The following is an 11,604-nucleotide window of genomic DNA, read 5'->3' as shown; positions in this document are numbered from 1 at the left end:
GAAGAAAAGTTAGTAATTGATCTGTTTGGTCAAACGTTCCCTACTGTCTTGACAATGTTCCTCAAGAACAGTAGGTTCAATCTGATAGCAAACAACTCCTCGCATCGTTATATATGAAATCCTTCTTGATGAGAGAAGGAACAACATAATTCATTGGAGATTTGTTGATACAAGATTGAATAAAGAAAATAACAATAGTAATAACAATATTTAAGGGACAACAATATGGAATGATAAAATAGTTTTTAACACAAGGAACAAATCCATTGTTCCATTCTTAAATAGCTATATTCTCCACTCAGGACTTAACCCTTTTGAATTTGATCAGGTCTTTTCACTGCCAACTCTGATTCCTCAGCTCATGGACTAAATGGCTCACAAGTTTCCATATTTCTATGGCTCCCTTGACTCAAACAGTTACTAAGCACAGTATCTTTAGTGAACGAGGTGGCCCCTTATTCCTAAGGCAACCTGTAGTGTTGTTTCCACAACACTGCCTTCCCCTCTGGTTAAGCTGTCTGAAATCCTTTCCTTATGGAAGTTCCTTTCTCAGTATGCGTTCAATTTCTATTGATACGCAATGAATATAACACACTTAACCAGATAAATTCAAAAGCTTCAGTACAAGAGTTTTGAATATAGTTCTTTAAGAACTTCACAGTTTTTCCATTCCACAAATAACTTAGCCCATGGCTAATACTTTAAACATAATTATTCCAAATTGAAATCCCATAGACCCGAGATTCAGTTCAGAGATAACGACTGAAAGAGAAGAGAAATAACACGTATATTAATCAGAAAAAAGTTAGGTTACAACAAAATGAAAATAGAGAAGTATGGTTGTTGCTCGTGAGGAGTCTCAAGTGGGTGATACAGAATAGGGGAGAAGTTGTTGTCACTTAACTATTGCTAAAACTATACAACTAAAATGTAAAAATTACAAAAGAAACTAAGTGATCTCTTCTTAAGGAATTCAATGATTTTCTTCGTGCTGGAACGTCCTATTTATAGGCAGAAGAGTGGGTGGAAAAACTTGTAATTCTCCTTGAGTTGTTTTCTTTACTGCATGAAAGGGGCGGTGTGAACAGTGCTCAGAGGGACGCAAGTTGCTGGATGGGACACTTATTATTGAGATTTGGCTTTTCTTCTGCAGTCCCTCATGCCTTGCTTTCCTCTTAGCCAATAAGAACTCTTTATTCTCTGTTTTGCACGTTTCTTCCTACTTGATTAATGTACCTCTTATGCTTTATGGAAGCTTCTTTTCAACATTACCTGCAAAGTGTATAGAGAGATTGAGTTAGTGGAGCATGTGTATTTAATGTTCCCATTCCGTTCCTCTTTTTCTATATTTCTCAAATGATTACATCATCATCCGTTCTCCCACTGTGTTTTTATCACAAAGATATAAACACGTGTTTTTAATGCTAAAGTTGCTCATCAGGTGAGGAAACAAATGATATTTTGCCATCAAAATGGGCTTAGATTGGAACGAATTCTCGTCCCATCAAAAACCCCAAAACTAAATTGTTGGTTGTCCTAAAACAACTCAAAAATAATGGTTAGGCAGCTCAATTTCAAAGAATAGCTCAATATCATAAACTTAACCAATGAGTAATGGAACAAATTTGTTCCAAGGTAAGTGAAGGTTGCTGATCTTCTGTCTCACTATCACTCAGGGTGTGGTGTTTCTCTGCCCATTCTTGGATGTGATTCTTTAAACTTGCTTATCTGCTACTTTCCTAAGAAGTATGGGTGTCTTCCATTTCAAACGATCTTTGTGGAGGAGAATTATGGAGAGGTTTAGAATAGAGTGAGCTTAGGTCTTGGGTCAAGGAACGCTTTCATTTTTCTGCTGAGAGCTGGACTTTTCTATTTGGGGAACACCTTGTCTTTGTTTCTGTACCTTTTTTTCTTCCTTTGAAGGAATCTTTTCTGGTATTTTCTTCTGAATTCTTTTGAATGGCTGTTCTCATTTTCTTTGTTTTCTATCTTCTTGTCCTTTCTTCTCATATTATTGTTGTTCCTTAACTTTTTCAGTTGACCTGGTGGTATTTAGGAATGTGTGTGGTTGTGTAGATGTATGGGATGGAAGTGTTTGTTTGACTGTGATGGGGTGAATGTTTGATGGTTGATTCTTGTCTGTGGAATTCACCTGTTCTTCAGCAGTACTTACAGCATTAACGCAAGTTCAGAAGTTTCATTGTGGTTACAACTTAGGAACTCTCTCATGAGTAAGTGCTTGGCATTTTTTGTTCTTCGCCCGTTTAGTTCACAAAGATCAACATCCTTCAAAAATCTGAAGATTAAATTCACTTCTCTTTCCCTACTTCTGGCATTCAGAGTAAGATCAAGAATGATTACTTATTGATTTTATGTTTCATGCCATTAGTTATCTAAATTTTCACAGCCACAATACTATAACTGAAATGTTTGCTCCAATCAGTTTGAACAAAAAAAAAAATTTCTATTCAAAAAGTTAAATTTACACTAGGGAATGGAAAGGAAAACAAATAGAAATTTGAAAACAGAAACAAATAACAGAATTAAACAAAAGAAAACATAAACAGAAGGGTCTTTCTCCTTTCAGCGTGGACGTCTTTTCCCAAGGGTTGTGTTCTTCTCAGCATCTAATTCCTCCTGTGTGGGTGGCCTTCTCCTTAGTTGATCCTGCAGTCTTCTTACTTCAGCTTCAGGGAGCCATTTTTCAGCATCCTTCAGTAGATCACTGATCACAGCATTGAGATGTCCAATGGTAGCCCTCATCATTATCCTGCCATTATGAATGTGCACCAGCTGCCCTTCCACATGTAGCGCTCTATTTTTCAGCTAACAAATCTTCTCCTCCAGGAATGTTTCGAAGACTTTGAGACCCTCTTTGGTCTCTTTTCGTTCCTCAGTGTTTTGGAGGAGGAGACGTCTAAGATGTAATTCAGCTCTGGTGTTATGCATGGAGTGAGCATGTTTCAAGGAATCAGGTGCACTTCTGATTTCGCTCCTGACAGCTTGTAGTGTTGGTGCAGAGGGTGCAGCGCTGATACTTTTGATGCTGGCTTGGATAGTATGGAGGAGTTGCTTTCTATCTGCCTTATGTTATTCCTGAAATTTGGTGAAGGAAGATGAGAATTGTTCCAACCTATTCCTCAGAGCCTTCAGCTCTTTAGTGGTGTTGGACATATCAATCTGGGGAACAGTTAGTTCTTCAGGCATCAACTTTTCCATCTTTCTCCCCATCATTTCAAAAATTTCAGCAATCCCTATTTGGGATTTTCTCCTTGCGACAAGGGGAATTGCTGGAATGGGAGAAACTGGCTTCTTCATTTTTTTGTTATCAGAAGCTGGAGGTTCTTCAATAGGTGCCTGACTGATCTCTACCTCCTTTGTTTTTGAGGTAGAGGGGACTGTTGTAATCTGTTCCTCCATCAGTGGAGGAACTTCTAGTCCCTCTTCTTCTGCTAGAGCCTTAGCCAGGGCCTCGTCCCCAATAGTATCAGGACGGTTAATGGCATAAGAGAGTGGTCCCCCCAGGATGATTTGCCTGGGAACAGTTGGCTTTTTCTTTTTAGGGGGATCGACAACAATCCTTTTTCCTTTGTCAATTCTTTTCTGTGGCTGAGCCTCTTGCTTAGCCACTTGTTTTTCTGCAGCAGGTGCTGCTTCTGTTTCTTTAATCCCCTCTCTTTGTTGTTTCCTAGGAGAGGGTTGTTGTGGTTGTGGTGGTGGTGAAAAATGAGAAGGTGATGCTGGGGGATACGGAACGTCAGAGGACTCAGATGTTTCAGAGCTACCTGGGGAAGTTTCCCTGGTAGTTGGTTGAGGTCTTGATGCCCCTCCCTTTTTCAGCCTTTTTGAAATAGGCTCTGAAAGTTCGAAATGGCCTTGAAGGCCGATGCATGCAAGAAGGAAAAACTAAATTTTTCTTTGCGGAATATACATGCACATCAAGATCATGCTTTAGGAAAGCATGATGTTACCTTGTTCGTGAAATCACCAGATGGTCAAGGCCGGTCTGAAGGGTTCAGACCCTCTAACGTTGATCCACACCACCCACTCGTCTAGGTGCAAGAACTCCTTCTTGTGAAGCCACCGGATGATCACCACAAAGAGGCTTGCTAGGCGCTCTATGTGTGAAGATGGAGGCTAGGTGAAAGTGTTTGAAAAAGTGAAGCTCTCAATGTGAAAGCTTCACAAGTGGCGCAGGAGAGAGGAGAGAATAGGCTAGGTTTTCAGAAAAACCCTTGGAGGAACAACTGAACACTTAGGCACATAAGAGGAGAGTATTTAAAATAAAATACCAATCATATTTTTCTCCTAAAAATCTGATCATTAGGCGCCAGATAGGAGAGAGAGAAGTGTAGCTGTTTTATTTCAAAAATTGCTAACAGTCTCCTAGAATATTCTCTTGAGAATTAGTTCAAAACCTATTCAAAATTCTGATCAGAAATCTTCATAAGATCAGCTATATGGTGCGCCCCATATAGCCCAAAAAGGTGACCAGATACATCTGAGTAGTTGCATTCAAATTTGAATCAACTCACTCAGATTTTCTCCCAACTGACTGAATCTTCTGGAGCTAATTTTGATGAGCAGATCTTGCTCACCAACAACCCAAATCAGCGCCATATATGGCCTTGGATCTTGTCCAAAAGATTCTCTCATGATACTAGTGATTTGTTCCAACAAGATCTCATCTTATCCTTTTGTTATGAAACAACCTTTCATAGGCAATTCAAATTCAAATTCAAATATTTGAATTCAAACATTCAAATATTCAAATTCAAATGTTCAAACATTCAAATTCAAAATTCAAATTCAAAATTCAAATTTTCAAATTTTAAAATTCAAATTTCAAAATTCGAATTCAAAATCCAAATTTCAAAATTCAAAATTCAAAATTCAAAATTCAAATTCAAAATTCGAATTTCGAAATTCAAATTCAAAATTCAAAATTTCAAAATTCAAATTTTGAATTCCAAAATTCAAAATTTAAATGTTTGATAATTAATTTAACTAATTAAATTAATTAGTAATGTCTTGGACTATCCAAGCCCATTACAATGAACCATGCGCCCTCCACCCCTTTAGGTGGAGTTCCAAACAACTTCTTGGGCTAATAACTATTATTAGGCCCAATACATTTAATGCTAGAGCATCTAGACAATTAGGTGTTTGTGTGTGACCCATTAGGTCTAACTTAGCCACTGACATAAATGGGCTTGGGCCCAATAAGCCCACAACCCATCTAATGACAACACAGAGCACTAGCAATGCTTTGTTGCCCCAGAACTAGTTAGATTAATGATTTAATCATCCTATTAAACATATTTGGTTGCCGTACATATTTCCTTTCGTCTCGGTTACCTTCCCATAAAACCTAGGGTAAGGAAGCGTATCAACACCTGCGGTTTAGGGTAAGCTTTATTCGAAATTAGGGAATCTTCAATTTACAGACTCTAAAGGCAGATCATCTCATGATCTCTTTTACTATGCATAGATTCCCGAGTCCCTGTAAATGTCATCCCGATTTCTCCGGTTTACAGATAACCTAATCTCTCACAGAGATTTGACGAATTCCTTCAGCTTATCACCCTAGCCCTGTGTTCTTTCAGGACAAGCCCAACAGTATACCTATGAGTCGCCATGTTTCAGGCAGACGAGGTGCACAATCAAAGCATGCCTTCTAGAACACGGTCTAGGTAATAACTTCTGGTCTTAGGAAAGACATACCCAAATATAAAGAGACTATTCTAATGATACTCTCTGTGAGAGTTCCTCATAGAGTCTCTTTGTGGGTCCGTTCAGTGCGAGCTATACCCTTATAGGTCCACCCACGACTTTAGCTAAGACATCTCCATATCTGTAGCACATGAGGTCTATACCTTGTATCCATATACAAATAGATAAGTCGTGCTAGTCTTACCCGAGATTACTGACCCCATTCTCAGTATCTCTAGACTAGGAACATAAAATTAGGAATGAACATCCGGTATTCTTGAATCCTCATGATTGTGATCTCATCACAGATACTCAAGAGATACCTATTTTATTCCACGGGGTTTATCAAGTTATTCATAATATATTAATATTAATATCGAGACATAATTATGAAACAAGATAAAGAGTGCTTTTATTTATTTGCGACAATATTAAAAAGGTCTACATCTCTGTCCTTATTTAATCATAAGATTGTCTCTAGGACACCCAAATACTAACAGGCTCATTGTCTTCACTGTCCTCCTCCTTGTCAGAGAGGGTGGTAGGCTTCTCAGAGGTGGCTCCCTCTGATCTTTTGGTGCTGATGAATGCCCTTTTCAGCCTCTGACTAGATCGTTCCCCCTTTCTTGGGGGTGCTTAGGCAGGAGATTTAGGAGGAGGTTTCTTGCCCTGCTTGCTCTCAGTAGCAGCAGGAGCTTCTTTCTTTACCTTGGTGGGTGGGGGAACGGATTTTGCAGCCCTAATGGCTGAGGAAGTGGTTGCAGATTTTGAAGGTGCTGCCTTCGTGGTTTTCTTCTGTTAGACCTCCGGGCCCTCTACCTCATCGTCAACTTAATCAACATCCTGCCTAATGTTGTGATCTCTGAGGTATGGGAGGTCTGACTCAATGTAGGTGGTCTTCAGGCTGTTTCATATTTTGAAATTGATGACAAATCCTACCACCAGGTCTTCATCTTCTGAAGTGGTTACCCCAGCTCTCAAATAGAGCTTTGTAATCTGGCAGGGAAGACAGACAGTGGTTTTTTGATCTCCTTCTTCAGGCTGCCATGAATGAGGGGTACTGCATCAATGGGGATATTTTTCAGGATGCAGTATAGTTGCACCTGCAATATCCACTTGACAGTGGTATCGTGGGTTGAGGAGGTGAGGTTGGTGTTGGCAAACAAAGCCCATAATCTAGCTTCGTCCCTCATACTACCTTTGGAAAGGGCTCCCTTGGCATAGACAGGTTAACCAATGGTGAACAAGTTCTTCAATTCCAGCAAGAACTTAGGGTTTTCTCTCTGCTCTATGTAACATCCTGTTACGTACCGCTATTGTTAACATTGATTATGATATTAAGTGCAGTTACAATCACAACAGTTTATTTAAAAATACGAGTAAATTTTTTCCTTTTCATTACGTAAGCATTTGAAAATAATATAAAACGTAATGATATAAACTGTGATCATAACTGAAATCTATACGCGGAATTAACATTACACATGCTTAACTATCATACAATATTTATTTTAAGTTGCTAAGAGGTTCCCATAAACCAACATAGCATCAATTTTGCTTTTCCACTTTTCCTAACACTGAACATGCTTCCTTCCTTTCACTATTAGGCATGATCCACACATTATTAGTTTTCCATATTTTAGTATGTTAAAATAGATTCAATTACCTTTCTAACAAGGTATCACACACCTCATTTGGAGTCCTATAACTCCGGATACGCTCACCATAAGTTGATCCCTCAAAATTGTAAACAAACTCTAAAAACAAAACAGGAAAGCATCTTATAAATTAAACTGGTAATGATCCATATAATCAATGGTACTAAAACTTTATATTATAGCCCTATGTGTTAGCTTCATATAGATCCAAACCTCACTCGATTTGGAGCCCTATAGCTCAAGTTATATACATTTTACTAAATCATGTATGAGATGGGAACGTGTGACGTTCCCCCAAACACGGGACGTTCCCTATACATATAAGTCATTCCCTAGGGTCATTCTCACAAGTCATTCCCCTTTTGGGTCATTCCCACCATTTGAACATATGGCATTATCATCCCCTAAACCAAAGTCGTTCTCGTCCCTGCTATCGGAACATCACTTACATTTTAACATTTCAAGGTTCAACAGCATTAGTTCTAATCAAAACTGGGAGTGATCCACTGCCAAGAAAATTATGAATTTTGGATACATGAAACTAGATTCCCGGGGATTTAATTTGACATACCATAAGCCTAATATGAGTAAGAAATGAGGGAGATATGAATTTTTGAAAACCGTTTACACAGGTTGCGTTCTACAGCGTGGAACAGAGTAGTCTGTATTCATTTGAAAACTGGGCAAGTTTTACTACTCCGAATGATACCAAATTTTGATACAACATAGCTGACATCTCAAGCTTCAAAATTATATATGACACATCTCTATTTTATCTCTGTGGAGGAAGATATGCTCTCCCAAAGTTAGCCTAAAAACTGCCATTTTAGTATAAATTTCAGCGGCACCTCCTTTGTTTATTCAACCTATCCCACTTTATCAAAAGTGTGTTCCTATGCCACAAGGGTACCTAATAGATAAGGGTGGCACTCAAGGACCAATAATGTCTTGGTGCTCTTACAACCCACAACAATTTAACATATTCTCATCCATTTATGATTCATTACATACTTTATCAAAACTTAGAATTATTACAATCATATTGTCCCATTTCCTTGCATTCTTACAATAGATACATAATCATAACTTAAAATAGGCCCATTGCCCTTTCATCACATACATGCTTTACATATTACACAAGGTCCAAGAGTTCACAATTACAATTTCCCAAATGATAAATAATACAATTAAATCCTCCAAAGTACAACATGATAAATCAACAATTAGACTTAGGCAAAATATGGCATGAACAAATATGACAATATGCATAATCCTAAATCCATATACAATGTTCATGCCCTAAGTCTAGCCTATGCCAAAGTGGCCCCAAAATTGCAACAGTGCTCAAATCTCCAAGTGCTCATCCTATGGGTTTCTTGCCCACAGTTTCAGCCCCACTGCTACTACCTGAAATAATGCCCCAAACACGGGGTGAGATATACGAATATATCTCAGTAATCTAGAGGTTCTGGAGATCACTCCGCTAAATGGCTCACTCGAATGTAATATCAATAATGCATCATAACAACCAAAAAGAGATAAAGCAAGGGATTTAGTGAAGTAGGGAAGCATAGGAAGTAAACATACGATGAAGCTGGAATAGTCATAGCCAAAACCACGCAACATCTGGCCTATTGGCCTCGGCATATAGCCTACGGGTTCTCATCCAAGGAAGTGTTCCCAGAACATCATCCAAGGCACCCTCCTTCCAATACACCCGAGACATTCCTAGAGTGCTCCTCAAAGGATCACAACTCTGCGGCCCCAAGCCAACTAGAACTACCTTATGAAGACTGATAAACCCTTGGTTTATAAGGTTTTAAAGCATGAATTAGCTTAATTTGTGTGATTAAATGGATGGAAAAGAGGGTTAATGTCCTGGAAAGTCCTAAATACACGTTCTGAAGTTTGTGTTGAAAATTTACATTGTTCTTGTAGGAAAATGAATATCAAGAAGCAAAAGAGAGAAGGAAAAAGATTCTAAAGAGATAAAGCAAGGGATTTAGTGAAGTAGGGAAGCATAGGAAGTAAACATACGATGAAGCTGGAATGGTCATAGCCAAAACCACGCAACATCTGGCCTATTGGCCTCGGCATATAGCCTACGGGTTCTCATCCAAGGAAGTGTTCCCAGAACATCATCCAAGGCACCCTCCTTCCAATACACCCGAGACATTCCTAGAGTGCTCCTCAAAGGATCACAACTCTGCGACCCCAAACCAACTAGAACTACCTTATGAAGACTGATAAACCCTTGGTTTATAAGGTTTTAAAGCATGAATTAGCTTAATTTGTGTGATTAAATGGATGGAAAAGAGGGTTAATGTCCTGGAAAGTCCTAAATACACGTTCTGAAGTTTGTGTTGAAAATTTACATTGTTCTTGTAGGAAAATGAATATCAAGAAGCAAAAGAGAGAAGGAAAAAGATTCTAAAGAATTTGGAGGATTCAAGTGTTGAGCGCTAAAACGGCCAAAGCAAACGTTTTAGCGCGCTGCTGCAAAAGGAAGCCCAAAAGTGCTGGTGTTGAACGCTAAAACGGCCAAAGCAAATGTTTTAGCGCGTTGATGTTCAACAAAATGCCCAAATTCCCTGGAAGTGTGCGCTTTAGCGGTCATGATGAAATGTTTTAGCGCTGAGGACAGTTAAAAGCGGTTAGGCATCCTTCAAGTTGAGCGCTAAAACGTCCAACAAAGAGTGTTTTAGCGTTTCAACGTTCGTGAAAACAATTACAAAGGAGCGCATTTTAGCGCTCGATCCAGCATTTTAGCGCCTATGTCAGTTTCTGGGTGTTATTTTAGTTTTGAACTTGTAAACTATAAAAGGGCAAGGGGCCTTCACACTTAGTATCTGATTTTTCATTCTCTGAATTTCAAAATTCCTTAGGTCTTAGTCTTGTATTAGTTTTAGTATACTTTATGTAATGGTGATGGAGGATTGAAGATTCAACAACATGACAATGAAGTTTGATCTTTCCTCTTCTCTTGTTATTTCTGTTTCTATGTCTGAGTAGAGTCCCTTGTAGTTGGATTTCAATGGAACTCAAGCATGAATTTATGTATGGTTGATTGAATATTATGATTATCTTTTATGTGATGGAATGAAAGTGTCTTTGTTAATTCTTTCCATTAAGGAAGTAATGTAGAACAGAAATGTTTACATTACTTCGGTAACTAGAAATTGCATCATCAGTGTTCTATTATTCAGGAATGGAAATAGGATTCTGATGCATCTTTAAAATCTCAGTGATTAATGTATGTATTGAGAAGGGAATCACCAAGGGATTGGGGTTTCTTGATTAATGTATCAACTAAGATAGTAAGGAATTACATCTTAGTGATAATAAGAAGATTGATTGACATCACATTGGAGATAATTCATGATTGGATCGATTCTTACATAAGTTTATGATTGAGGGATATTGATTTCCTTACTACTTGTTTTAAAATTGTAATTCATATTTTAGTTATTTTACCGATTTCAAATATAATTCAAATTCTGGTGACAATTATCAATGCATTCAATGAATTCTTGTTTGATTCAACTTAATTATAAATGGTTAGTTGGTGTTTGAATACAAATCCTCGTGGGAACGGTCTTTACTTATCATTTTATTACTTGTACGACTAGTACACTTACTAAAGTCGCATCAAGTTTTTGGCGCCGTTGCCGGAGATTTGTTCTTTCAACATTGACATACACCATTAATATTTGAGATTGAATTTTTATTTTTATTTTCTCTTTTTATTTTCAGCAATTTATATTTATGTGTGAAGTTTTGTTCAATTCCAATTCTGGTGTATGCGAGGTACTATTAATGCAAACTCTTTGTTGTTTGATCCAGAATTAGAAAGGACAATTAGAAAGAACAAAAAGGCAGCAAGACAAAGGAAGTTAAAGAAAGGGGTGAATCCAGTGTGACAATTCAGGAAGAAGTCATGGAAGAAAATCACAGGCCACCACCACAGAGGACACTGGGAGATTACATGACTCCCACTGTAATTCCACCGATTAGGAGTGTTGTTCGACCCAATGTGGAACCCAACAACTTTGAGTTGAAACCTGCATTAGTACAATTGGTGCAGAAAGAACAATTTGCTGGCACCAGTGCAGAAGACCTATATCTGCACATTGAGAATTTCTTACTTTTGAGCGATACCGTGAAGATCAATGGTGTGACTAGAGATGCTATCTTGTTAAGATTGTTCACTCATTCACTGAAGGATGATGCAAGA

The sequence above is a fragment of the Gastrolobium bilobum genome, unplaced genomic scaffold (genome assembly GCF_033153095.1).
Source record: "Gastrolobium bilobum isolate Gb01-03AN ecotype WA unplaced genomic scaffold, APGP_CSIRO_Gbil_v1 utg25322, whole genome shotgun sequence".
In the NCBI taxonomy this organism is placed as follows: Eukaryota; Viridiplantae; Streptophyta; class Magnoliopsida; order Fabales; family Fabaceae; genus Gastrolobium; species Gastrolobium bilobum.
The sequence above is the reverse complement of the archived record's forward strand: the minus strand, read 5'-3'. Positions refer to the sequence as shown.